Source organism: Nyctereutes procyonoides, unplaced genomic scaffold (genome assembly GCF_905146905.1).
Source record: "Nyctereutes procyonoides isolate TBG_1078 unplaced genomic scaffold, NYPRO_anot_genome, whole genome shotgun sequence".
Lineage (NCBI taxonomy): Eukaryota > Metazoa > Chordata > Mammalia > Carnivora > Canidae > Nyctereutes > Nyctereutes procyonoides.
Genome location: NW_026575052.1, coordinates 8,058,695 through 8,085,702, shown reverse-complemented (window position 1 = coordinate 8,085,702; position 27,008 = coordinate 8,058,695). Strand labels below are relative to the sequence as shown.

The 27,008-nt window shown below is 56.1% G+C and overlaps 1 protein-coding gene and 1 long non-coding RNA gene across 2 annotated transcripts in view; one reads left to right on the top strand and one right to left on the bottom strand.

The window, feature by feature from the left end:
- Window positions 1–3,221: 3,221 nt before the first annotated feature.
- On the bottom strand, window positions 3,222–14,787 carry LOC129513707 (uncharacterized). Its single transcript, XR_008665285.1, has 4 exons — window positions 14,517–14,787; window positions 7,241–7,425; window positions 6,530–6,724; window positions 3,222–3,506 (listed from the first exon to the last, which is right to left on the bottom strand). It is a non-coding gene; the product is annotated as an uncharacterized LOC129513707 (long non-coding RNA).
- A 1,032-nt stretch (window positions 14,788–15,819) lies between these two features.
- The window catches only part of RAP1GAP (RAP1 GTPase activating protein), a 46,099-nt gene continuing 34,910 nt past the window's right edge, over window positions 15,820–27,008 (top strand). The window contains exon 1 of the transcript XR_008665283.1: window positions 15,820–15,855. The gene's annotated coding sequence lies outside the window, so the exon portion shown is untranslated. The remainder of the gene's footprint in view (window positions 15,856–27,008) is intronic.

Here is a 27,008-nt window from a genome sequence, read left to right as displayed (position 1 = left end):
GAGCTCCTCTCTTGCATGTGGAGGGTCCGGGGGAGTGGAGGGGCGCCTGAACAGCCTCAGAAAGGGATCTAGGTAAGGACTAATCCCCAGGTGGCATGAGCACCTTCCCCACGCACAGCAGTATTTCAGGTGGGGTGCGTGGGCACGTGCACGCGCACTGAGCTCTCCATTGCACAGATGGGGAAACTGACGCTTAGAGGGGCTACGCGGACTGCCCAAGGTCACCGCGTCGCCCTCTGCTGGGGCTAACATCCCTTCTCGGACCCCTGATCTAGGTAGATCTTTGTGGGGTGGGGAGGGGGGTCTGTGACAAGTGGAGCGGTCTACAGGTGACCCACTCCCTGAGCTGCTTGAGGAGGTGAGGGTGCCTCTGGGTGGAGGTGGGGAAGGTGACTCAGGTTAAGGAGAACCCCTCCACCTCTCTTCAGGGTCCAGAGCTCAGACCTTCCTTCCTCCTCTCCCAGAGCCCCGTGCTTGCTTTGCTGCCCCTTCCCACAGCCAGGATGGTAGTTCCCACCCTGGGACTCAGCTTTCTTTGGGCAAAGGTCGCTCCTCTTCCCTGGGTGCGGGAGACCCCTCTCCTGGCTCTATGCACCCTCCACCTGCCATGACGCTGAGACAAGAGGGATTCTTCCTTTGGCCTCCTGAAATGCAGTGTCTCCTTCTTGGCTCGGAGATCTTTACTGCTCAGGCCTCAGGACCCCGCAGCCTCCGCCCAGGCCTGGAGTAAGGGAGCCCGAAGCCCCTGCCTTAGCTCCCTCTCCGCCGGCCGCACCCCTTGCCTGGCTGCCACGTTCCAGAGCTCAGAGGCCCTTTGAGGACTCCTGAGGCAGGTCTGTCTTCCACACCACCTGTCTGTCTAGAGAGGCTTTTGTCCTGGCTGTCAGAGGCTGCGAGCAGCCAGCCACACATGCTGCAAGAGCAGCTGAGACCTGTGCACAGCCAGACACAGACGAAAACACCGCTCGACTCACAAAAACCCTGAGCCTCACACACAGGCACACACAGGCACGTGCAGGCCGAGACCCCCGCTACAGACTATGAGGCGCACACCACCCAGTACGGGGATGCACAGAGGTGGGGGTCGTGGTCTACACGAAGAGCCTAGTTCCTGGGCACACGCGTGACCCCTACACACATAGGAAAGGGCACACGCGTGACCCCTCCACATGCAGGAAAGAGCACAAGAAAGCCCCACGCCCTTTTTAAAAATTAACCTGGCAGATATGCACCTGTACCCACCCACACCCAGGCCACCACAAGTGCACACACGTGTGCATTACATCAGCTTCCTGCGCGTGGGACGTGAACTCCTCCTCACCCTGGGAGGAGGTGGCACAGGCCCCTCTGACCTCCCCCAGCAAAGCCTCACCTTGTTCTCCTTCACGTGAACCCAGCTCGATGGACCCTGAGACTCCTGGGAAAGTGCCTGGTATTACCCCCCTCCCGGTACCCTCCTCTCCCATCTTCCTCCCACCACCTGCGGGGCTGCCACAGGAGCTTCTGCACTCTGCTGCCCCCTGGTCTCTGGAGGTGCTGCTCCACCGGCCCCTCCCCACACAGGACACCCCCCAGCCCCAAGCAGCCCGGGGTTCCCTTTCCTTTGCCACTTTGCCAGGAGGCCTCACCAAGTCCTGGTTTCTGCTTTGCCCTCCCAGCAAGGCTGGGAGCCAGCTGGTGTGAAAGGAGGGAAATCTCTGAGATCCTCCGCCGGGCTGTGCCCTGGGACCCTGGTGGTACTGGCTGTACCCCCTGTGAGGCTGGGGAAACAGCTTCTGAGGGGTGCTTCTGTGGGCTCTGATAAAGTCTCCAGGGCTGACAGATGCTAGAGCGGGGCATCGAGAGGCTCTGGGCTTTGCCATTCTCATTTGGGCATTCATCCTAGGCTTGCCAGAGTGCTGGTTCTGAGTCCAGGCCTGGCTGTGCAATCCAGGCAAATCATTTCCCTTCTCTGGGCCCATCTCCAGCTCTGGGAGGCAGCTCAGCCTGGCCAGCAAGTGCGAGGTGTAAGGTGGCAGCCCTTGTGCCAATGAGGAAAGGAAGTTTGGCTCTGCTGCACATCATGGGGCAAGGAGGGTGGTTCCTGGCTAAGGATGTCCAGCAGATTGAGAACCCTAAGTCCACACTAGGTGAAGCAGGGACCATCAGTCCTGGGACTTCGTGGAATGGCCACCCTGGGGTCATCAGAGGGGGGACTTGAGGGCAGGGGGCGCTGAAGCAGTGTAACATCTGCAGGTATTTCTATGCCCCCAAATGTGCTCTATTTTTAGGACTGAAGACTAGCACTTACAGGCAGTGACTCAGAGAGGAGGAAGGGAGAAGCAGAGGGGTGCTAGTGGAGAGACTCCCCAAAACAGAGGGGTCCCTATGATGCTCATGCTGTGTGCTGGTACAATGGCAGGGACCTTGGTGGCACACTCGGTAAGCATTTGTTGAGCATATTGTGTGTCTCTGTACTGTGACAGGCATCAGGGACAACAGGGATGAGCCGGGCGTGGCATCATTTGGTCCCTTCCACGGCCCAGTGTGATGTTACTGGGGCCACATCTCAGGGCAGGGAATGAGGCTCATGGAGGTGAAGTGACGTGCCCAACCCCCTAGTCCATACCTCTACCGACACGAGCCACCCTCCCTGGGCAGCCTTTTGGAAGCAGAAGACCTGAGTTCAGATTTTGACTTCGCCACTGAAATAGCTGTACGATTTAGGGCAGATGATTCTATCATCTTTGAGCCTCCGTTTCTTGATCTGTAAAGTGCGGATCCCCTACTTTATTTGCCTGATGGGGGTGTTTCAAAGGTTTGGGAGGCTCACGGAGGCAAGTACCCAAGGCAGCAGGCAGCTTGTGGTGGGGATTTGTCAGAGACCAGAAGGAGATGGGCTGGGAGTCGTCAGGGATCCAAGTCCAGTCTCCGAGATATGACTTCGGAGAAGCCACTTACTCTTCTCCTTCTCCATCGAACAGGCATGATGCGGCCTCGTTCGCCTGCCGACCTGGGAGTGCGGTCTGTGCAGATCAGACATGATGGCCGGGGGCTGCTTTGCAAAACACAGAGCTGCACTCAGAGATAGGAATGCATAGAAGGAAAAACAAACAGCAGAAAAACATGAAGAAAAATCTATTTGAGAAACTTCAAATGCTTTATTATCGCGAAAGAAAAAAAAATAAGCCTTTTTCTTCAATGTTTTGAGGTCATGGCGATTTTCTTCCCCATAACTTCACATTCCCAAGGCAGTTGGCATTGCGATCACAGGAGATGGGTGGTTTCCTCCTCGGCGAGGCCAGTGCCTGGCACACGGCAGACAGTCAGGGGTAATGGGGGCTCTTCATGGGATTATGAACTGCACGGTGATGGGGAGTGAGGGTGCTCCTTGTGGCGTGGCTGGCGACAGCGTGAGAGGCGGGCATTTCGACACTGGCTTGGCTTTGGTGCAAGGTGTGTGTAGGGACCAGCTGGAGTCCTCTCCTGGATGGCCTCGAATGCCAAACTGAGGAGTTTGCCTTTCCCTGAAAGCCAGTGGGGAGACCATCAGAGGGACCAGCTGAAGCCTCTGTGGGCAGGCCTTGGGGACCCGCTCACCTGTGCAGAAGGAGGAGCTAACCTGGCACGGTTCTTGGCCCTGCCCCACCGTGGAAGAAAGGCTCCTTTGCCTGTTTCCCTGAGTCTCCTTTTCCTCATGTGTGCAAAGGAGCATCTTCTATTCGCAGGACAGGCGAGAGGACTGAGGCACCGGCTGCTCAGGGAACTAGGGGACTGCCATCTGTGCTGGAAATCAGGAGACCTGTTTCCCCCTTCTCACGCCACCCCACTAGTTAGGTGACCTCATGCAGGTCACTGGGCTCTTCAAGCCTCTCTTTCCATCCGTGGAATGGGTGGATGCAGTTTCTGCCTTCGTAGTGTGGGTCTGATCAGACTTAGCTGGTGACGGTACTATATGTGGCTCAGGTGTGTTGTGTCTCTGGGGGAATCATGCTGTTTCTTGTAACTACTTGTTCCCCAGGCTCTGCTGAGAATTTGGGGCTGCTAAGATTTGGGGTAGACAGCGGACGAGGATGGATTCCTGAATTTTCCGGTCACTGGCCGGAAAGGCTGTGACCTGCTCAAGGCCACAGGGGCCACACGCCTGCTAGGCTGTTGTGGGAAGTGGAAGGGTGGGACCTGTGGGTTCAGCCCTCTGCCCTGCTCTTGAGTTCTTGGCCCCAAGTCTGTGAGGGAAAGATACCTTGAACCCCAGCTCGGAGGACAGCCTTCTCCAAGGTCCCGCTCCTCTAAGTCGGGGCTTTCGGGGTGGGGTGGAGGTGGCTGATGGGAGGTGACCTTGGGAACTTTTCTGCTACTTGCATGCTCAGTGCCAGAACTGCTGGGCCTTGATTCCCCCAAAATAGGGTGTGTCATCTCCCTGCAGGGGACTGCCAGGACGAGGCCCACTGGTAGTGGAAAGCTTCCCATCCTTCTGCCTCTTCGAGGTCCAGAGAGAGTCCATCCACCCCTGGCAGACTGCCACAAGCCCTCCCGCCAGCCCTGGCAGCAGGCTGTGGATACCAGGGCTGAAATCTCTGTGTATGTGGGCTCCAGCCTTGTCCCATTCACCACCTGCTTCCACCTGAGATACTGGAGCGTCTCTAGGTACATACATGTCCCTTCCCCAGGACCTCAAGCCCCCAGAAACAGGACTGGACAGACACTTGTGGCAGAGCCTTCCCGTCCCCCTCACCAGGCAGGCCCCCAGACTTCCCCGGCTGGAGCAGTATGACCTTTTCTGGTCCTCTGATGGGCAAGAGAAACCTGGGACCTGTCTCCTGTCCCTACACCCATGTCCCATTGTTGGGAACTAGCTGGCTAGCTCAGGGATAACATAACAACCACCTGGAGGGTTCTGGCAAAGGAGAAGCAGAATAGAGGCTGAGTGATAGAACACAGGTCCGGGGGGCATTAATTGAGTACTTGAGTATGTGGGCCTCTATGCGAGGCCCTTCTCGTGGATCTCATTGAATCCCCAGAACAACTGTTATTAGACCTATCGAGGTTCAGAGAGGCTAAATGGCCTGCCCAAGGTCACCAGCTGGTGCATGGCTGGAGCTATTTGAATTACCGGCTAACTCCACTTTTCACCACTTTGGCCTACTGCATGCAGAATTAGATGGAGTTAGGGGAGGGGTGCAGTAAGGAGGAAGAGGCTGAGCCCTTAGGGAATGACAGCAGTTCTGGGCAGGGGTGGAGAGGGGGTTCACACTCTGGGGCTGTCCCCACACTTTGAGGACATGGCCCTGAACCTCCTCCTCCCCTTCCCTGTGGCCTTCCCTCAGCGCCCAGGCTGGCTTGGGAGAAGAGGATGAATGGGGAGATTCTTTTGCAGAGGTTCCAGGGTATGCAGAAGCCCACAGACCCTGGCTTCTCCTGGCCTGTGTCTCCCTGGCTTCTCCTGGCCTGTGTCTGCATAAATTCCCAGCTTGGAAACCGAGAAATCCTCAGCATCAGAGCTGGAGAGGAGCCCATGGGATCAGCTGGTCCAACCCCCTTGTTTTACAGATAATAATTATTATGATTATGCCCGATGGTAGCAATTCACAAAGGGCTTCCACATCTGGGTTGCCTCTTATGCGCGCCAGAGCCCTTGGGGCTGGCAAAACTCGGGTGGTGGTTGTTATTCACCTCCCTGCTTGGCAGGCGAGAAAAACTGAGGTTTAGAGAGGCTAAGAGATGGGCCCCAGCTAACTTTGGTCCTGTGTTCCAGACCCAGATCTCTCCTCCTTGCACCATCCTGGGACCCCCGAGGCCCAGAGCCCATGTGGTACGAGGACAACCTCTGCATTAGGGGCAGGGCAGGGGGCAGTGTCTGGGGCGGGGGGGGGTGGCTGGTTCTGTTCTGAGATGTGTGGAAGGGGGAACAGGACAAGTTGCAGTGATGCCCACCTTCCTCCCTGCATGGGAATGTACTTTCCTTCTCCAAGCCAAGGGACAGAGCTGTTCCCCAGAGACCTTCCGGCCAATGTGCCAGGCTGCCCCAGAATATCAGACTCAGAAGGTGCCTTGGAGAGCCCTCATTATACAGAGAAGGAAACTGGGCCCAGAAGGGTAGAGACCCGCCATAGTCACACTGAGCCAGTGACAGAGCTGGGCCTTGGGCACGGGTCTCATGACTCAGTGTATGGCTGTGCTAGCACATGTCCAGCAACAGTACCAAAGAGAATTCCTACTTACTGAACGCCTACTGTATGCCAGGGCTGAGCACTTTACACTGAATCCTAAGAACGACCCTATTAAGAACTTTTACTATCATTACCATCTCTTTTACAGATGGAGAAAATGAGGTCTCAAGAGGTTGTGAATGTGGCCCAAAGTCACAAACCAGAAAGTGACAGAGGCGAGGGTTCAAACACAGGTCCATCCAACCCATGCCAATGTCAACTCCCATATGTAATAAGATAGGAATAAAATTGATTTTATCTTTCTTCTTGCTCAACAGCCAATGTAGGACATCATTCATTCATTCATTCATTCATTCACTAAACATTTATGGAGTACCTACCATGCTGAGGAGACCAGGAGCTGATCTGGAGTCTGAGGTGGGGAGTTGAGGGTCAGAGATGAGACAGTAAGGTTGTGGGTCTCCAGACATTCCTAAACCCCCACCTCCATGTAGGATGGCTTCCTCTCCCCACTCCTCCTGCCCCCTGACCCAGCCACAGACTTGCCTATGGGGTACGTGGCAGCCTGATTTACCCTGTGGAAGGAAATGGGGACATGACTCAGCAGGGGTTTCTGGATTTTGTATGTCCCAAAGAAGACCCTCCCTGCTGACAATGGCATTAGCAAGCCCTCTGTGGGCACAAGGCACAGTGCTAAGTATGCATCACCTCTTGTACCGTGCATCAGCACTCTGTGAGCTACCAGCTAGTGTATCTCCATTCTCTGGATGTGAGAAGGGAGGCTTAGAGTCGCACAGCTCAGGACTGGGCTGGAGCCCCACTCTCTGGCTCTCATGTCTGTCCCCCACCCCGTGGCTCATGCTGCCCTGCTCCATGTCCATGTTCTGTGCCCTGGCAGTTGTGGCTTTGCATTTAGAAACCTGGTTCCTGGAAGGCAGGACTTCAGCCAAGCAGCAAGTATTTATTAATCACCTAATCTGTGCTTTGGGGAAATGCTTTGTGAGGCTAAATTTTGTGAGGATGGGGAGATAGGAGTTCTTCTGTGAGGGATGGGGGTTCCGTGCAACCACCCCACCCAACCCCTGAGGTACCGGCGGTTTTCAGGCCTCCAAGGGTGTCACAGCAGGGCAGCAAGTGGTGTTTGAAGGGCTTTCTTCTTGACAGGAGCGTTCCTGAGAGTGACTCAGAGCATAGTTCACACCTCGGAGAGTCTTTACAGTCGACTTCTGCTTCTGTTAACCCTCGGGCAAGCCCCTCAGGGGCTCAGTTTCCTGGTCTGTGAACGGAGGGATGATAATTGCACCTAATTTACAGAGTGTTCATGAGGACTGAACCAATGAGAGTGCCTGGTACAGGGCCTCCAGGACTAGTCGCTGCTCTTGCTGAGCTGGGGTGCATGCATGTGTGATGGGGGCTGAGGCCTTGGCGGGGGGACGTCAGAAGCCGGCTCCGCTCTGTTTGCGAGCCTCAGTTTCCCCATCAGTCGTCGCTGACATAAAAGTCTTGCATGATCTGGGGCTTTTGTGGGGATCCCGGAGGTCCCAGGGCGCGTAGGTGCGGCCCTGTGATCTGAACACGGAGAGATCGGGTCCCGGGGTGGGGGGGGGGGAGAGGGGGCGGCGGGAACACGGTGGGCGGCGGCACAGGTGCCCTATTGTGGCGGGCAGGTGTGCCATTGGGGGCCGGGAGAGGCGCGGCGGTTCGCGCTAGGGAGAAGGGAGAGGACAGTCTCTGGGGGCCACCTCCGCACTAGGGGAGGGGCGAGGAGCGCGGGGGGTGGCGACTGCGGAGCCGAGGACGCAGACGTTGCTCGGGGCGCCTGCAGGGTCTCCCCTCGCGCCCCGAGAGGCGCCCGGGGTGCGGGCCCGGGGCGCTGTCCCTGGTGCTGGAGGCCGCCGGGCCCCCGCCCTGCAGTTCCTGCGATGGCCAGCTGGGGGCGCCCGGGACCGCGGAGGACCCCAGCTTGGTTAGAAAAGGATTTAAAAGCGCGATCTTTATTTTCCTGCAACGGTATTCCTAGATAATAAGCCTACCTGCACGCCTAATTCAAAAGCCAAACAATATACTACCCTAAGAGAAGTAAAAGCCCTCACTTCCGTAGATAAGTCCTCTGGCATGATCACACCACAGGACCTAATGAAGTAACCAAATGCTTGCACCTGTTTATGTATAGACGTAGATATAGATAGATAAGTATATATATATACATATATGTGTGTGTGTGTGTAGGTATAGACATGTGTGTAAATATATGCATACGTATTTACATTTAAGGGCAGAAAATATCGCTATACTTGATTTCGGAATGGCTTCTGTAGTTGCATCTTTGGAAGACCAGTATGTATTAAACCCACACTAAAAATACTCAAATGTAGGAGCACCTGGGTGGTCCAGTCAGTTAGCCTGACTTGATCTCAGCTCAGGTCTCGCTTGATCTCAGGGCATGAGTTCAAGCCCTACATTGGGCTCCACCCTGGGCATAGAGCTTACTTAAAAAAAAAAAAAACCCACACATATGTAAACTGGACTTAGGTTCTAGGCTGAGATAAACAGGGTTTTCACCCACATGAATGTCTGGAAGGATATTTGATGCATGACAGGCTTTCTTTAGATGAGAGTCTCCTGACGAAGCTCTCCTGGCTGCTACCCACTGAATGAATTGCTAAAGACCAAAGCCACCCTTGTGTATTTCTCTAATGCTCTTTAGGGGGTAGAGCCACCGTTGTTGAGAATCACTGTCATCGTGGGGACCTTGGCCAGGTGAAGGGGGGTTCACAGAGCCCCAGGCTGGCTCAGTGGGGAGGGTTGGCACTTTAGGGAATCGTCAGGGCATCCTATCCCCCATCTTGGGACCAGCGGAAGTCCCAAGTGGGAAGGAGTTTTGCTAGGCAGAGCTGGGCGGGGGGGCCTCAACCCAAGTCTCCTCCTGGCACAGGGTTCAGTCAGCCCAGCTGCCCTGGGTGGAGCTCTGGGCATCAAGCAGTCTCCCTTCCAGTTCAGCCTCCCTGCTCCTGAAAATGCCCTTAGCAGGGGGGTAGGAGAAGGAGGCTGGCTGGATTCCAGCCTATAATGTGTGAGAGGGGCCTTAGCCTCCCCTCTCCTTGAGGATGCAGCAGTTGCACGCCTCTGGACCCATGCCCCTCCCCCCCAAAAGCCATCCTCTCTCCAACCTCTATTTCTTCCCAGTAGTTAGCTGGGCACACTATGTGTGTGTGTGTGCATGTGGTGTCTATGTCACATGAGCAGAATGTGATCTAAGGGTATGTGGGCCTGTGACGTCTATGCATGAATCTGTTGTCATTGGTGTGTGTTCACAAACACACACATGTGTATACAAATGCAGCCATAGTCAGTAAGTGAGTGCACACTGATCTGTGTGTGTTTGGGGGGTCTTGGCAATATAGAGACTGATGTTTATGTTAGCACATGTGCGTGCATTTGATCTTGATATGATCTATGTAGGTGTGAGTTAGATGTCTCTAACTTGCATAGTACAAGGGCAAGTGCATATGTGACCTCATGGAATTTCTGTGCAGGGGTGCATGCAGGTTTACCACAGATCTTATCTGTCTTGTTCATCCACTATCACTAGTGCCTGAACAGGGTCACTCACACAGTAGGTGCTCAATGTGTATTTGCTGAATAATGGAAGGAAGCAAGGAAGGAAGGAAGGAAGGAAGGAAGGAAGGAAGGAAAGGAAAGGGTACCTTCATGTGTGCCTGTGTTTCCAGAAGGACTTTGTTCTCAGGACCCTCGAGGCACATGGTCCATAGGGTGAACAGAGACACATCTTCAATGGTGGGGGTCTGGGTGAAGGCATTTATTTTGGTCATTATGGCCAGGCCAGATTTTTCTAGTCTCAGATGGGGACACTTTGAGTAGGCAGGGGTCTCAGGAACCTATTGAATGAGACCGGGGTCACAAAGCCAGGATAGAGGATGCCTGCATCAGAAACCTCCCTGGGAAGCTGCTTGGAGAAAGGGTGTGAGCCAAGCCACACACACTCTTCTCTCTCTTCCCAGGACCAGGGGACCCCCCAGGAGACTCCTCTGGGAGTTCAGGGCTTAGAGCATCTTGGAATTGGGTGGGGGTGGCTTGGCTAGAAAAGCCTCGAGCTAAGGATAATGATGCCTTGAGTCCATGGAATTCTCTCAAGGCAAGTGCATTTTTCCATTATTATGTCTTTAACCCATCAAAGTGAGAGTGGGTGTTTTAACAGATGAGCAAACTGAGGCCGAGGGAGGAAACCTGATTAATGCAGAGCCACACAGGAGGCTGCCTGGCTGGGCAGAAAGCCCAGGACCACGCTGTCTCCTGCCCAGGAGGTTCCAGGCAGATAGCCTGAATGGGAAACAAGAATGGACCCCGCCAGCTCCATCTGGAGCCTGGGCTAGAGATCTTCCCAGGAGGCTGCCTCTTCCTATTCCCTTACATTTCTCTGCTGATGGTTGAGAAGTGGGAGGTGGAAGCAGGTAGGTGGAACTCCCAGAGGTCAACCCTGGGTGGACTTGGAAAGGGAGCTCTGCAACCCTCCACCCCTGCACCCTTCCCTCCTCCTTCGCACAGTCTGGCACCTGTTTGAACAACTTGGGTGCAAATCTAGGAGGCCCAGAAGTGGAAGCTTCCTCCTGGAGGGAAGGCCTGAATCTTGGGGGGGAGGGGGGAGCCTGGCTCTGGTTTCTAGGCGAGAGGCTGGAGGGAAAGGAAGAAGGGAGCTCTGTCCCTCCCCAGAGGTGGAAGGTCCTTCCGGTCTCAGTCAGGGAGCACTGGCTCTGTGCTGCCCTCAGAGTATTGAGTTCTCAGTGGAGACCAGATGTCTGGGGGGGTGTTACATAATGTGTTTGGGGTCACACAGCTAGGAAGTGTCAGAGCCTGGTCCAGCACCAACACCCTTACTGCACTGCTTCTGTGTGTGTGTGTGTGTGTGTGCGTGTGTGTGTGTCTTGGAGGTCATCCCACGTGCCCACACACAGATCTGCCCCATTCTTCCCAACAGCTGCATGGTACTGCATGGTATACATAGACCTTAATTTACTTATCCGGTTCCCTCTGGATGGCCATCAGTTTGTTTTGGAATTCCTACTAATAAATCTTCACCACCTTTACAAAAATAGTGACTTCAGGTTCTTCAGACTAGTGAACAGTGACGCTGCAGCAAGTGTTTTACTCAACAGACACTAGCCCTTCAAAGACTATTCCCAGTACTTATATAACTATTAACTTAGTTCATTTTTGGCAAAACCCTTTGAGCTGGGTACTGTTTTTGTCATCAGCCCATTTTGCAGATGAAGAAAGTGAGGCACAGAAAGGTTAAATGACTTGTCCAAGGTCACACGGCCGACAAGTGGGTGAGCTGGGACTTGAACCCTGGGAGGGTTGAAGGATGGAGAAACAAGCACCTGCCTCCCTGTCCCTTTGTCCCTGGCCATCCATCCATCTTCAGGCTTCCTTGCCGTGAAGTGGCAGAGGGCAAATTCTTGGAAGTGGTCCTGCAGGTTAAGACAGCACATTTAAATTCTGCAGTTGCCTGAGGGACCAGAAGCTGGCCAGGGAGTGTCCTGCACATCCCCGGCAGAGGGACTGTGACCCCCACCCCCACCCCACCCCCAGCTCTCACCAGTGAGGCAGCTGCAGCTGGTCAGAACCCGAGAGGCCGGAGCCCACACTGGGCTCTTTGTCCTCGGTGGGAATCCTGCAGCCCCCACAGCCCCTCTCAAGGGCCCACTGTCCCAGCACGAGCAGGGCCTCCTGGGGGCCAAGCCCGGCTGGGAAACTTGGCACATTGGAGACTACTTGGCCACCCTGCCAAGTGGACATGGAGAGCCCACTCAGGAATCATTCCCACTGAAAAGACAGACTGAGGAGGCTGAGTGTCATGACCAAGGGGGTGCCGTAGCCTTGGGTCCCAGTCCTGGCACTGCATAAGCCTCCCCCCCCCACCCAGCTCCTGGTCCCCCATCTCTCCCAGCTTTCTGGGCACCCATGTGCTCCTATCACTGCGGAAAGGAAGACTTTCCCCTACTCAGGCCAGCCTGTGTGCATCTAGGGCTTGCCCCTCGGGGGCCCTCCTGGAGTGCCCTGTGAAGAGGGGGCTTCCTACACTGGCGTGGCTGGTCCCTGCACCCAGGAATCTCTGGCCCTGCCCACGCAGAAGGGACCCAGCCCGGGCTAGCTCCTTGCCAAGAGGGAGCCAGACGCTGCTCTAAAAACCAAACCAAGGGGTTGGTTCTGGGCCTGAGGGAGGGGATCTCCCTTGCCCTGCTCGGCGGCCTTGGAACAAGGGGCTCCACCCATCAAAGTGTGTGGAGAGAAGGGGTCCAGGGCAGAGGCAGGGAGGGGAGCTGGGGTCTGGCCCCCTAAGAGAGATGTAATTGCTGTGAGCCAAGGTCTAGGTTTATGTCTGAAATGGGGAGACCCGGGCATCACCTCCCTCGGCCTGTGTGAGGCGAACTGTGAAGGTCGGTACCCAGACACTCACTTCCCAGGGGAAGCTGGAGCTAGCCGAGCCCTGGCCCAGGGCCCAGGTGGAACAGTTCCTGAAAGGCTTCTGAAGAATCCCTGCCGCCCTGTCGCCCTGGCCTACTGGTGTACCCTCGGTCGTCCTCCCCCGCCCCCAGTGTACTGCACCCCTGCATCCGTTCTCTGTGCATTCCCTTAGAAAATGCCATAGGAAACCTCACCGCTCTGAGCGCCTCCCTGGGGTAATCCCTTCCTCTTTGGGGGCCAGAGTGGGCATTTTGGACGGGCGGAGGCTGACCTAGAGGCAGGACCAAGGTCCTTTGTCTCCTGACACATCTTCAGTTGGGGGCGGGAGAGACAGCTTCCTGTAGGGTGGAACACTGGAGGGTCAGCTCTGGGTGAGGGCAAGCGGAGGAGGGGGGCAGAGTGTCGGTGAGCGAGCGAGTGAGTGCCCTGCTCTAGGACTCAGAGCCCGGTTCCTCCCCCTCCCCCGGGGAGGCTGCTGAGCCAGGGCACCTGGTGGGCCACCTCCATTCCTGCCCCCCTGCTCCTCCGCTCCCTCACCTGGCTGTGGGGGGCACCCGGAGAGGGGGATGAGAGTGGGCAACAGCAGGGCGTTCTGGGGATTCTTCCCTCATCCATTTGCCAGAAGAGAGGAGCTTCTGACTTACGGGGAGAGACTCTTGCAGCAGCGGTTTATTGAGCGTTTATTGTGTGCCCGGCCTGGGCTGAGCGCTCGGCATGAATCAACGCCATCACCCCGGGGGCCTGCGTGTGCGTGTGCGTGTGTGTGAGTGTGTGTGTGTGGGTGGGGGGGGGGTTGTTCCATTTTACAAATGAGAATTTTGAGGGACAGGCGGGGGCAGGGACTCGCCCACAGAGCAGCCCACTTTGACCCTGGTTCCCAAGTTCTTGCCCCGGCCCGCTGCGTGCCCCGCCTCGCCATGGGGGCTGGCGGGGGGGGGGGGGAGGAACAGGGTGTCGCCCCCCAAGAGGGTCTGCAGCCCGGGCCCCCCCCCACCCACGGAGGCCCCGTGCGCCCCGCGTCCCCCGCCCCCGGGACCCCGCTCGGAAAGTCCCGCGAGCCCCCGCCCCCGGCCGCGGGCGGCGCGAACAAGCGGCCCTTTCTGCGCGCGGCGCCCCGGCAGCTGGCCCCGGGCCCGCGGGGGCGCGGACGGTCCCGGGGCTGGTGGCCGGGGCGGGGCGGCCCGAGTTGCCAAGGTGACCCGGGCGCGGGGCAGGCGGGCGGCGGCGGCGGCGGCACCATGAGCGGCCGGAAGCGCAGCTTCACCTTCGGAGCCTACGGCGGGTAGGGGCGGGGGGGGGGGGGGGGCGCCGGGCGGGGCACGCGGGGGCGGGCGGGGGCGCCGGGCGGGGGCACGCGGGGGCGGGCGGGGGCGCCGGGCGGGGGCACGGCGGGGCGCGGGGCGCGGCGCTTCTGCACGTGCCCGGTGCGCGCGCTCCTGGGGCGGGGGAGCCCGGGCAGGAGCCCCCGCTCGGCCTCTGCGGCTGCGGGGCCCCTCCAGTGAGGCGCTGGAGGAAGGGAACCTGGAAGCCCGCCGCGGGCCAGGCCACGTACTTCGCCGCCAATTCCAGGGCGCCCAACTCTCAGAACCGCCCTCCCCCGGGGCTGCTTGCTGCCTGGGCTTGGAGACCCAGGGCCTGGAGGGCAGAGTGGTGGCTGGTCCATCTTGGGGCCACTGTCGCTCCCGACCCCAAGTGTCCACCGCAGAGGAGGGCGGAGGAGGGCGGGGGGATTCTTGCCTTGGGCCGACGTTCGGTCAGCGGGTCAGTCGGAAGGAAGGCTGGGTAGGGGGTAGAGAGACTGGCGCGGGAGCCCCTTCCCTGGCCAGCCAGGTAGTTGGATCACCTTGCACTAGGCCCTGCCTCCTGGTGCTCAGGACTCACCTTTGGGGTGCAGAGCGATGGAAGCTCACACACACAGTCGTGCTGCTGCTGCTGCTGCACAACACGTGCTCTCTGAGGCGCGGGGGTGGTGTCAAGGTGCCACCCATTGCTGACTGCCCTCCCTCCAAAGGCACCCTGGCAGAGGGGCCATGTGGGGTGGGAGACAGGCTTCCCCCCCTGTCTGGGGCCCTGCCGGCCACCGGGTGATGGGAGGAGGCTGGGTACGCCCTGAGACCGCAGGTCACTGACACGGAGAGGCGGCCCAGGGGTGGGCGAGTGGGGCTGGCTTCTTGTAGGAGCAGGGCAAGCCCCGGCCTCTCTGGCCTCCCTTTCCTTGTCTGCAGAGTCCACAGCAGTCCTTAGGACACCCCAGCTCCGCCTCCCCAGCTGGCAGAGTCTGGTTCAGGGCCCCTTCCCCACTCTCCTCTGGCCTCTGGGCAGGAGGCAAGACTTGTTTGTTGTCCCAACAGCTGCCCAGCCTCTTGGCCCTCAGCTGGGCAGGACAGTGGAGTTCTCTCCAGCCCCCACCCCAAACCCAAGGTGCCCTCGGAGGACTATGTCCACCCCCTCTCTCTGACGCTGGACTTGTAGGGATTTGGGGAAAACGAAGCCTGGGGGTGGCCCCTGAACTCCAGGGCTTGCTTTCTTCCTCTGGCTCTGCTTTGAGGGCCAGGGTGTGTGTGTGCTGGGGGTGGGGTGGGAGAGGAGGGTCCTCACGATCTACTCCCAGATCCCAGATCCCCTGGGTGGATATGAGTGAGCTGCGGCTCTGGGATGGAGGCAGGCTGCCAGGAAAGGCGGGCGGGGGGGGGGGGGGGGGGAGGGAGAGGGGGGGGGGGGGAGGGTTGATTTCTTCCTGCCTACCATAAACTGTAAACACCCACATCCTTTAATCCTGGCTGAAAACACTCTAAGCTGGCCTCTGCTGCACCCATAGGTCCCTGCACTGACCCCAAGCTGCTGTAGTCAGTGTCCCACTTCGCCTGTTCCGAAACCTCCCACAGTGACCCCCCTTCTGCTGCACCCTGTAATCTAGTCCTGGGTCCCTGCTCCCCTATCCCTGTGCCCCCGCTCCTACCTTTTTTCCTTACTGTCTCACTCTACACGTTCCCACGTCCCTAACCTGATATCAGGGGCCCCCTGCAGCCTCTGGGGGATGGGGACAATGCATCAGGCCCCCAAGAGGCAATACCTCCTGCAGCCCGCTCAGGATGGGTGGTGGGTCGTTGGGGTTGCCCTGATGTGCCAGGCTGGCTGAGAAAGGGCTGCCCCCTCATTTGCTGCCCCTCTTGCTCTGTTTCAGAGTGGACAAGTCTTTCACCCCTCGCCGGAGCTTGTGGTGAGTACTGAGAGCTCTCAGGAGGGGCTGGGCTGCTTGGCTGCGGACACTCCCAAACCATTACCACCCCCTATCACAGACCAGACCCCACCAGTCTTTTGGCCGCCGTCCCCAGGTGATGGGGTGGGCAGACCCTCTTACCGGTTCTTCCCCATCTGTCTTCCCCAGTTCTCTCTAGAGCTCCAGCTTGGAGTCAGGCAAGTCAGGTTAAATCTTAGCTCGGCCCAGTGCCTGCGTGACCTTAGTGATTCACTAATTTCTCTGACCCTCGGTGTTCTCATCTGTGAAATGGGGATGAAAAAACCTACTTGACAGAGTATAAAATTGCAAAAAAAAAATGAAACACCTAAAAAGCAAACCTAGGGCCTGTTATACTGTAGGCCCTCACCGAAGGTGCTTCCTTCCTCTCTCCCTTCCCACATCATGGCCCCTGGGGGGCTGCAGGTGCCCTTCGCCTTTTGGCTGACCCCCAAGTCCCCAAGTTCCACCCCATATGTAGCCTTCAGGACCCCTTCCTGCTGCCCATTGCTGAAGTCTGAGGCCTCCCTCTCTTTGGAGGAAGAGGGGGCAGCTGTGTCTACAGCTTTCTCAACACCGAGAGCAGTGAGTGGAGGTGCAGTCTCACCTCCGGGTTCACAGCACCCCCGATGCCCTGCAGGCGGGCGCCTCCCAGCTTCTCCAGCACCAGCGTCACACGGGCCCAGCTGGCTGCTCCTGCTGCCACTTCAACTCCAGCGGGAGAGCTCATGCTTCCCACCCCTGCTGGGGGCTTCCCGGGGTCCCCGGGCCCCACAGTATGCCCCCCAGCTACTAGACGACCCCAGTCTGGCACCATCGCCTCACCAGCTGCAGCGCTGCCCCCTCTAGGAGGCTACACCTGGTGTGCAAAGCACATGGGTGCCCAGGCTGAGCTTCAGGGCCTGCCCTTTTATCTTCCTTTGATGCTCTCTGTGCAGCTTAGGGCCAGGTTCTCCCCCTCTCTGGGCTTTATCTCCTGCTGCTGTGCCCAATTTGAGCCTCCACCAGTGCAAGACCATGGACTAAGCCCAGAGCAGGGTGGACTAGGGGAGATACAGGTGGGTAAGTCGAGGAAGATGCCATCCTTTTCTTCAAGGACTTTATTAATAATCTCCTAGGACCTGCCACTTGTCAAGCACCTGCTGCATACCAGGTACTGTTAGGTGCCTGAACTGTATCATCTCACGTCATCCTTACCACATCCCTGACTGTTATCTCTAATTATAGATGAGAACAGTGATGCGCAGAGTTGGGGTGAGTGACCTGCTCAAGGTCATACAGCTATTTGGGAGCAGAGTTGGGATTTGAATCTAAACCTTCCAGACTCTGCAGAGCCCAGAGTCTTATGCACTTTGTCCCAGGGCCTCCAGACCACACGGTGGGTCTGAGCACTTGAAGGAAGACTTGAAGATGGAGGGGTGACCCAGAAAGCCTACTCTAGGGAGCCCTGAATGAAGCTTCAGTGATGAAGGCCCGGGGGACTTACGGTAACTGACCAGCTGTGTGACTTTAGGCCAGTCCGTTCCCCTCTCTGGGCCTCAGTTGACAAACTTCTGGAGTAGGATTTTGGAATCACCAGGATTTGTCCATTACCCACAGTGCCTTGCCCCAGGCCCTCCTCCCCGGAGATGCTGTCCAAGGTGCTAACCCCAGTGGCCCTCCCTTCTAAACCAGTTGCTTAGCTCCCAGCCTGTACCTGGCACATAGTTACTGCTCTGTTAATGGGAGTCATTTTGATTATTAATTATGGTTTCCTGGTCTGTGATTCCAGGCCTATACCCACCTGTCCTTTCCAGTCTGGAACTCATTTCTCTTGCGAGCTGCATTTCTGATCAAAGGGACTATGGCCCCTGAGAGCACCATCTCCATACCTTTGCTCACATTTCCCCATCCCCTTGCCATGGCCTCCTCTCCCATTTCCACAACCCTCACCACGCCTCCAGCCTACCTTTATTGCTGTCCGTTGAGTGTTTTCTTTCCCGATTCCCGTGCTCTGTCTTTCTCTCCTTAAAATACCTCCCTCTGCTTATCATGCCTGTAGAGCACACATTCGTGCTCGTTTCTGGAGTCGTGGATCTGCCTCTGCCACATGATAGTGGTGTGACTTTGGGCAGGTCACTTCCCATCTCGGAGCCCCACTTGGTGCTCAGTAAGTGTTGAGTTGGATTTCTGAGTCGAGTGTATCCATGTACCGTGGTATAAGGCAGGCTCTGAGGTCTTTGAAAGTAGGGGTTCCTTGAGTTACTTTTGACTTAGGCCCATTTTCTAGCACGAGTCACCAAAAAGTTGGGCTCCATTCTTCTCATGTCTCTCTGTCCTCCACACTGTCTTACACAGCTGCCCAGTAAATGCTTAATAAATGCCTGTGAATTGAACTAAATGGGTCCAGAGGGTAGAACAGTTGAAATATTGTCAGGTAGGCTGGGAGAGCTTCCTGGAGGAGATTTGGTTTCCTTTTTTTTTTTTTAAGATTTGATTTATTTATTCATTCATGAGAAACACACAGAGCGGGGGGGGGGGGCAGGCTCCATGCAGGGAGCCTGACGTGGGACTTGATTCCAGGTCTCCAGGATCACACCCTGGGCTGAAGGCGGCGCTACACCCCTGAGCCACCCGGGCTGCCCGAGATTTGGTTTCCTACACCCCTTTTTAAAAAAGGATTAAGAAGTTGGGGCTTAGCTTGGGGAGCAGCAAGGCCTGGTGTAGGCCAGATGTGATCATGGCTGGATTCCCCTACCCCTCCACCCCTGAGCAGCAGGTCATCTGCATTGCAGAGGCTCAGAACAAATAAGGATGAGGCCCAGTGGCAGGATTAGGAGCTAGTGGGACAGGTGGTGACTCTGGTTCTGAAGACCTCACAAGTATTGGACATTTAGGGGGGATTCAGATGCTGGGTCAAGGAAAGGGGGTGGAGCGGTGCCAGCGTGGGGGAATGGCTAGGTAGAGTTGTGCAGGGGAGGGGTTCTGGAAGAGGACTTTGAGGCTGGGAGCCTGGGAGGGGAGGCAGGACCCAGCAAAGATTAAGTGCCAGGCGTCGTGTCGGGCACTTTCGTACGGTGGTCTCGGTTGTGATGATAGTCTTGTAGGTTGGCCTTAGTGTCTCCATTTTGGAGACAAGATCCAAGACAGAGCAGAACTGGTGAGGGCTGGATTTGAATCCAGCCTTTTCTCCTGTCAAGGAAGGGCCGTTGGCCAGACAAGGAAGCCATAGCAATGAGGAAAGTTCTGACTATGGGGTGAGGGAAGAGAGGGGGATGAGATGAATGAGCACACCGAAAACAGGGGTCACTGCCCAGCCCCGTGTGTCCCACCAGGAAAGCCCATCTGGTACCCAGATATCTCCCGTTGACAGTAAGGGTACCAGTTACTCCCATACATGAAGCTTTTCCTGGGTCTCGGACCCTGGGCCGAGCTCTTCATCTGAATTATTCATCCCATCCTTATGCCAGCTTTACAAAGTAGAGACTATTAGAGACTATTACATCCATTCCCCATTTTACAGATGAGCAACCTGAGGCTCAGGGAGGGGACGTGGCTGACCCAGGGGCACAGTGAGTGGTGATCCAAGACTGGCGGTGTGGTCAGCCTGAGCCCATAACCTTAGCCCTTGCCCTCCTGGATGCTGTGTGTGCTGCGTGTGGGGCTGGGGTGGGTGGCCCCTGTCCTCAGGTGGCTCCTCTCTGTAACCACTGAGCTGGAAGCCCTGGGGGCCCGTGTGCTGCTGCAGGAAGCATGAGGCTGGCCTCATTAGTGGCTCTGAAATGCCAGGCAGGCACAGCCCGCTGGGCCTCCTCATCTATTATGCATCTGGTGGGCAGGCCCCCGGCGGGCAGCTGGCACAGCACAGGATGGGGGAGCCAGCAGCTGCTTCCTGAGCCCACACCTGCCACCATACCTCTGGGCAGGGATTCCCCCAAGGCATGCCAAGGCAGCTCCTGCCTCATCGCCCCAGCCCCCCTTGGGTAAGGGAGGCCCACTGTGGACGGAGGCATGGGTGCTGATCCCCAGCTCGTTAGCCTGCCCATCCCAGCAGCCACTTCTGGGACTGCGCTGGGGGTCAGTAGGGGCTAGGGTGGGCAGAGGCAGGCTGAAACAGAATCCTCGGCGCATGGGCTCCTGGCTACACAGAACCTCAGAGCGATAAGGTTGTGGTCATTTATTCATTCAGCCACAAGTAACTAGTGAGCAACTACTGTATGCCGGGGACATTTCTAGGGACTCCGATTCATTAGAAAATGGGACAGGCACAGTCTCCGTCTTCAGAGAGCTTGGTGAGGCCAGAGTTTCACCACTTGGAACCTCAATTCCCTCATCCATAGAATGAGGACTAGGGGAGACCTAGTCTATAAATAGATAAGAAATGAACCTCGATGGTTGTGCTGAATTTTAAGGATTTTATTTTTAGGCAATCTCTGCATCCAGTGTGGGGGTCAAACCCACAACCCTGAGGTCAAGAGTTGCACGCCCACCAACTGAGCCACCCAGGCATCCCGGTGGTGCTGAATTTTAAAGCAAGGGTTCATGCTACCAAGAGCTGATCCTTACCTAGGTCTTACTGCGTGCAGGGCTGTTCCAAAACACTTTCCACAGATCGATGGATCTAATCCTCACAACCGCTTCATGAGGCAGCTACGGTTCCTGCCCCTGGTTTAGGGCTGAGGAAACTGAAGCAGTAGAGGGGTTAAGTAGCCTGTTCAAGGTCTCTTGGCAAGACTCAGATTTGAACCTAAGCAGCTGGGCTCCAGTTTGCATATCGCCCAGTGCCGTACGGCAGGGAGGATGATCAAGGGAGTGATGGAAGGGCTTTCCGAGGAGGTAGCATTTGAGCCAAAACCTGAAGAATAAGATGAGCTGGAGATGTAGGAAGAGTTAGCCGGGGGAAGGAGGCATTCTTGACAGAGGGAACAGCAGGTGCAAAGGCCCTGAGGCAGGAACAAGCTTCGCGTGTCTTGGAGACAGAGAGGAGGCCCGTATTGGTGGAGGGAAACAAGGGAAAACGAGGTCGGGGTGGGTTTGCAGAGAGGAAGAGGTAGTTTGCAGGAGGAGATAGATTGAGCACTGCCTGGTAGGAGTATGGATGTAATGTCAGTGACTGACGTGCAGAACGATTGTGTCTCAGACTCCTGGCTTTGTAATATCTTAGAATCAGAGAATTTGGGCCTTCTGGAATCTTTGAAGATGGAAGAGACCTTTGAGATACCGTCCTATGATCTCCCTCTTAGCAAGGAACCTTTGCCTTGGTACATGATCCCTTTGAGTATCAATCGGAATGAGGCTTTGGGGGGTCTCCTGAGAAGAATGCACTTTTATTTTCAAGACCTCCTGAAGCCCTCCATCCCTGATTGAGACCATCATGACCTCTGAGCAGCTCCTTAGCTAGCTCTTCCTTGCTCACTCCTCATGACAGGAGGCTCACTACCCTCAATGTAGTCCATTCCAGTGCTGGATATCAAAAATTCTTCCATACTTAAAACCAGCTGACTAAGCCTAGATATAGCCTCTGGGTCCTCCCATCGCCCACAGTGGCCCTTTGATGAGATAAGGACAGGGATCATATCTCCACCAGCCTGTTGTTTCTGGACTCAACAGCTACTTGCCCCAGCCCTTTCTCATGTTTACCCTCTGATCAGCTCACTCTTACAGGTGTCGAAGAGCTTTATCTTCCTAGATAGAAGGGGGCCAGGCAATGCCCCCTTCTAAGGAAGGCCATGTCCTTCTGGGGAGGATGCTGCTGGGGGGGGCTCCTGGGAGCGACCCCAGACCAGAGAGGCCCCCTCTTCCAGGAAACAGCCCCCCTAGCTTCGGAGATAAGAGAAGATCCCCTCCAGATGGGTTTTGGTCCTGGGACTGCCACTGTTTTCCTGTGTGACCTTGGGCAGTGAGTCCCCATCTCTGGCTCATTTCCCCGTGCCTGCCTTCGGCCCAGTGAAGGGACAGAGGGGGTCCCTAAGGACTCTGAGGTTCTCAGTCTGGTGGGCTCTGTCTGCCTCTACATCCCCAGCAGTGATCAGCCTCAGGTCCCTTCGTCGGTGGTGCATGGAAGGATTTGGGCTCTGTTTTTAGGCAGACTTGACTTCAGATTCCAACTTCAGTTTCTCTTACTTGCTGTGTGGCCTTGAAATTGCCAGTCCACTTCCCCGAATCTCAGATTGTCCACAACAGTGAGAGCTGTCTTGCTTACCCCACGGGAGTCTTAGAATGAAAGAAGTCCAGTGTGTGTGCTCCGTGGATGTTTTCCCTCTCTCTGAACATTTGCATTTTGAGAGAAAAGCCTCATTAAGCCAAAGAGAGACTCATTAAGATTCTAGTACTACAATTTTCAGCACTATTGAGGTGGTTTGGTGGAGGAGCAGTGGTTATCAAGGGGACTCTCCTAATATTCCCAAATCCCCTAAAGGCTGTCCTCAGTTCAGGGTCCTCCCCAAGATAGTCATTCATTCATTCATTCATTCATTCAGCAAATTAGTTCAAACAAATATTTGGTGTGGGGATGCCCTCTGAGGGCCAACCAGACCCTGGGGACATGGCACTGGAGATGACAGACAGGGCCACTCCCCTTGTAGAGTTCCCTGTCCAGAGCAGGAAATGAGAAAAGAGGTGGTTCCAGTAGGGGGATAAGTGTCAATTGCAAAGATGTGGGGAGTTCTGAGGAGGACTCCTCCCCTACACCTAGGTATCAGGGGGGGCTTCCTGGAGGAAGCGACCCAGCTTCAATGTGGAGGAGAAAAGCATGTGATGGCATGTGCCGGATACAGGACAGAACTGGACCTGGCAGCTGCAGGTGGGAGGGGTGGCCATCAGGTCATGTTGCTGCAAGCCCCACTGGACTTCCTGTGGGGCTTGCAGGGGCCTGCCCCCCACCACCACTGGGTAGAGGCCTGCTGGGACCCCCATCACCCACTCTCCTTCCCGCTCCTGGAACTGCTCTGTGCTGTGACGTCTAGTGCTGGGTACACCGTAGGTTCCCTTCTCTGAGTCTTGTTTTTTTCACCTGTAAAATGAAGAAAATGAAAGCACCTACTTCAAAGATTATTGTGCATATTAAATGAGATAACGTGTGCCAAAGTGGAAAACCAGGGCTGGGCCCGGAGCGAAGCCAGCGATCTTGGTTATTGCCATGTTGTCCTTATCTGCTGGGCCCCACAGAGGGGCAGATTTGGGTAGACTCTGCCCTCTGGAAGCTCACCAACTGCCGGGAGGTGAGAGCTGCACATGAGCATGCTCCCTGGCCAAGGGCACCAACCTGACACATTGACCCTGAGAACACTGGCTTCTGTAGCCAGACAGGCCTGCTCCGAGTCCTGGCTGGGTGACCCCTGCGGTGCCTCTTGTCACTGATCCGTGGTTTCCTCCTTTGTTCAGTGGGGGTATTAGTATTCAAGCCACATGCTCCAGGAGGGACAAAACATTCTGGGCCCAGGTGACCTGGAGAAACCCTCACTCTCTGAGGCTCTTTCCCTACCTATAAAATGGGAAGATTGGCTACAAAACACTCTGATGTGCTGGGTTTCTAGCAAAGCCAGATAGTCCCTAATCTTGACCTGGTTTGACTGTTGGCTGCATGATCTTGGGCTAGAGACCTAACCTCTCTGACCCTCAGTTCCCACACCTATAAATGGGGACAATCTTCACTTCACAATTCTTTCATGGCTTCCGTTAGCCATGTGTTCGTTCAACATTCATCGAGTCCCCACCATGTGCCAGGTAGTGTCTAAGAATTAGGGATACAGCAGCAAATCTCGTGGACGTGGTATCTGGCCTCATGCAGGTTACCATCCAGTGCAGGAGACAGATGCAAAATGAGCTGACAAATTAAGTAATTTCATATGAGTAATGGGTAATGAGTGACGGGGCAGGTGGAAAAGGTCCCCCTTTTGCTAAGAGTATCAGGGAGGGCCTCTCAAGGCCTGAGTGGGAAGGAGCTGGCATGGGAAGGGTAGTCCAGAAAGAGGGCAGAGTGAGTGAGTGAGTGTAAAGGCTTTGAAGCAGGAACAAGATCCCTTGCCCTACCCCAAATCTGGAACATTCCAGATCCTCTCTTGGCAGCAGGTGGAAGGCAGCTGAGCAGCCAGGGGCGATGGAGGCCTACCTTCTCTCAGATCAAGAATGGCTGCTCAAGAGGCAGGTCTGGAGGAGGGGGTGGGCACTGTGGGCAGGCATGCAAGACCAGGCTTGGGTTGGGCCCCGAGTGAGCAGGACGTCCTCTGAGCTGGCAGGGGTGGAGCCCTGGTGCCCACCTGGCTGCCCTCCCGCCCAGAAGTATTCTGGGGTCTGGCACAGAGACTCTGGGCTTGGCTGTTTGGGGAGGGGTTCGGGGCAGGGGAGCAAGGGAAATTATGCTTACTTTCTCTCTCACCCCAGCCACCCTGGGTCTGGGCACTGGCCACAGAGTGCCTCAGCCCTTCCCAGATCTGGCCCATCCACAGGGCCAGAGTGCTTTGAGATGACCCCATCCTGTGCACATGCATGCACACACACACACACACACACACACGCACACTTCCCATACTTATGCTCATGGACTTGCTCATGTCCAGACAGCTTGGTCATGAACCGAGTTCTGTCCATACAGTCACTCCTGGAGCAGAGCATAACTGACCCTCGACTATGTGCTAGGCCCCCAAACAGATCCAGTCCTCACCTGAGGAAGCTCCATTTCTAGAAGGAGAGATTGACAGCAATCTCGGTCACAACGGGACATGTGCAAAGCAAACTGGTCAGTCCACAACGGCCCAGGCCCCGGACAAGGCCTCTGGGGAAGCCCGTCAGGGTGGGCGCAGCCGGACCCAGCGTGAAGTGGGGGCTCCAGGATGACGGGAGAAGCGATGGGGGGGGGGCAGGGAGAGCGTAACAGGTGGAGAGTGTGCTGCGTGCAGAGGCCCGGAGGTGGGCCAGGCGCGCGGGGTCTCGTGGGCCGCGTGAGGCCTGCATGCGGTGAGAAGCCACCCAGGGCTTTCAGGCGGGCGGATGACGCGACAGATACAAACACGCTCGGAGCTCGGATGCGAACCCCCACACGGCCCAGACACGAACGCTTTATCTCCCACCCACATTTCACGTTCCTGCCAGGCCTCCATCTACATCCTCCCCCGCAGAGACACACACCCTTTCATACCACCAGGCAGAGCTGCAGAAACTCCTGAGCAGGCTACTAGCAAAGTGTCAGACGTGTGCCCCGCCTGCTTGTTGATTGTGTGTGGCAGGGGGAGGGGGAGGCTTGGATCCAGCCAGGATTGACTGACCGTGGCTCACTCCACATTTGCAGGGCCATGTGCCTGCCCCCTGACACACGTGCAGGAGCACCACCCACCCCTGCACGTGGAAGGTGGCTTCTAGCTCAGGGAGTACTTCTACATGCATTATCCCGCTGAATTCTCCCAGCAACCCTGCAGGAAAGATTTATCAACACCCTTTGACAGCTGAGGAAACAGGCTCCAGAGAGGTGAAGTGACAGGCCCCAGGTCACACAGCTAGAGTACGGCATTGTCAGGATTTGAACTCAGCTCCATCGAACTTCTAGATGTGTTCAGTGGCCCATCTGAACTCAGGCACACGTGGATGTGCTTGGTCCCTTTCCAGGCTGTCATGGAGAATGTAGCAAGTGACCCTTTAATGACAGATTCTTCCAGAAACAGGTTGATCAACATGTAAAGTTATTTAGAGCCCCCTCGCCGTGTGTGCCCACCTGCCCAGTGACCCTGCAGCCTCTGGGGGTAAGGTCGGTGGTGGGGCTGGGCACCTGCCAGCCTGCCAGCCTGGGGCAGCACAGGGCATAGAGCTGAGGCTAGGAGCCGGGCCTGCATTTGCATTTGCAAATGAGGCAGACAGCCCTGTCTCTGAACTGGCTAACTAACCCCAGCTGGCCTGGCTCCCCAGACATGACAGCTGAGGTCCCGGGGCACGGCCCTGTGCCCAGCTGCCTGGGGTGCTTTTCTCCGGCCTTCTCTCTTCCCTGACGCTCAGAGAAGGTTGCCTAATGCCTAATGTAGGGGAAAGAGCGTGGGCTTCAGAGTTGGCCAGAACTGGGGATACAGCCGAGTACTGTCACTCCTGGCTAAGGGACATTGGCTATGGTGCTTAACCTCCCTCAGGGTGCGCTTCTCCTCCTTGGAATAAGGAGTGAAGAATATCTCCTCAAGATGATTGAGAAAGGTTAAGAGTCAGCTACTCAGCTGACTCATAGTAAGTGCTCAGATTTTCTTAAAGAAATCTCCACCCCCCCCACCGTCTCGATTACAAAAATAATACGTGTTCATTGTAAAAATCCAAACAATGCAGAAAAATACATCCTGTAGAAGGCAGGAGCTCCTTGTGGTCCTGCTGCCCGGAGATAACCCATGTGAAGTTTAATTTTCACAAGTGAGCTTTCTGTTGTACAACCTTGCTTTTTGTAACTTAACAATATGCCTCAAACCCCTTTTTCCATCAGGACAAGAGGCCTCCTTTGCGATCACTGTGTGGTAGTCCATGGTTTGCGTGGGCCCTGATGCATTTATCCAGCCTCCTTTTAGTGGACGTTGGGGTGGCTTCCAGATGGTGGCTATTGCGAACGCTGCTGCAGTGAATGCCACTTGTTCATATATTTTTGTGGATTTGTGTATAAATGTCTAGAAATGGAGTGGCTGGGCTAAAGAGTATACACGTTTTCATTTGTTAACAGGAGTGGCCAAAACCCCTGCAGAGAAGTGGGAGCGATCCATGTGCCCCAACAGACCAGAAAAAGTCCACTTCCTCAAAGTCATGGGAATTTACTCACTGCCTCTGCCGCCCACCACAGGGACCCTAGAGCCATCAAGAGGCATAGATTCCCGAGAAGGGAAGGCCAGGAAATGCTCAGGGTTAGTGTTGATATACTTTGCATGGATGAACTGACCCAGTCCTCATGACAGCCCTTTGGAGGTAGGCATTGTAGTCCATTATATAGACTAGGAAACTGAGGCCCAGAGATGTTAAGTAACTTGCCCAAGGTCACACAGCCATTAAATGGCAGAGCTGGCTCCAGAGCCCACCCCTGTGATGTTACACTGCCTCTCCGGGCAGGAGCCTGTGATTTAGTGAGCACTTACTATATACTCAGCTGTAGGCTAGTCAGATGGTGCATGTAACCTCTGATTTATTCTACACAACCACCCGGT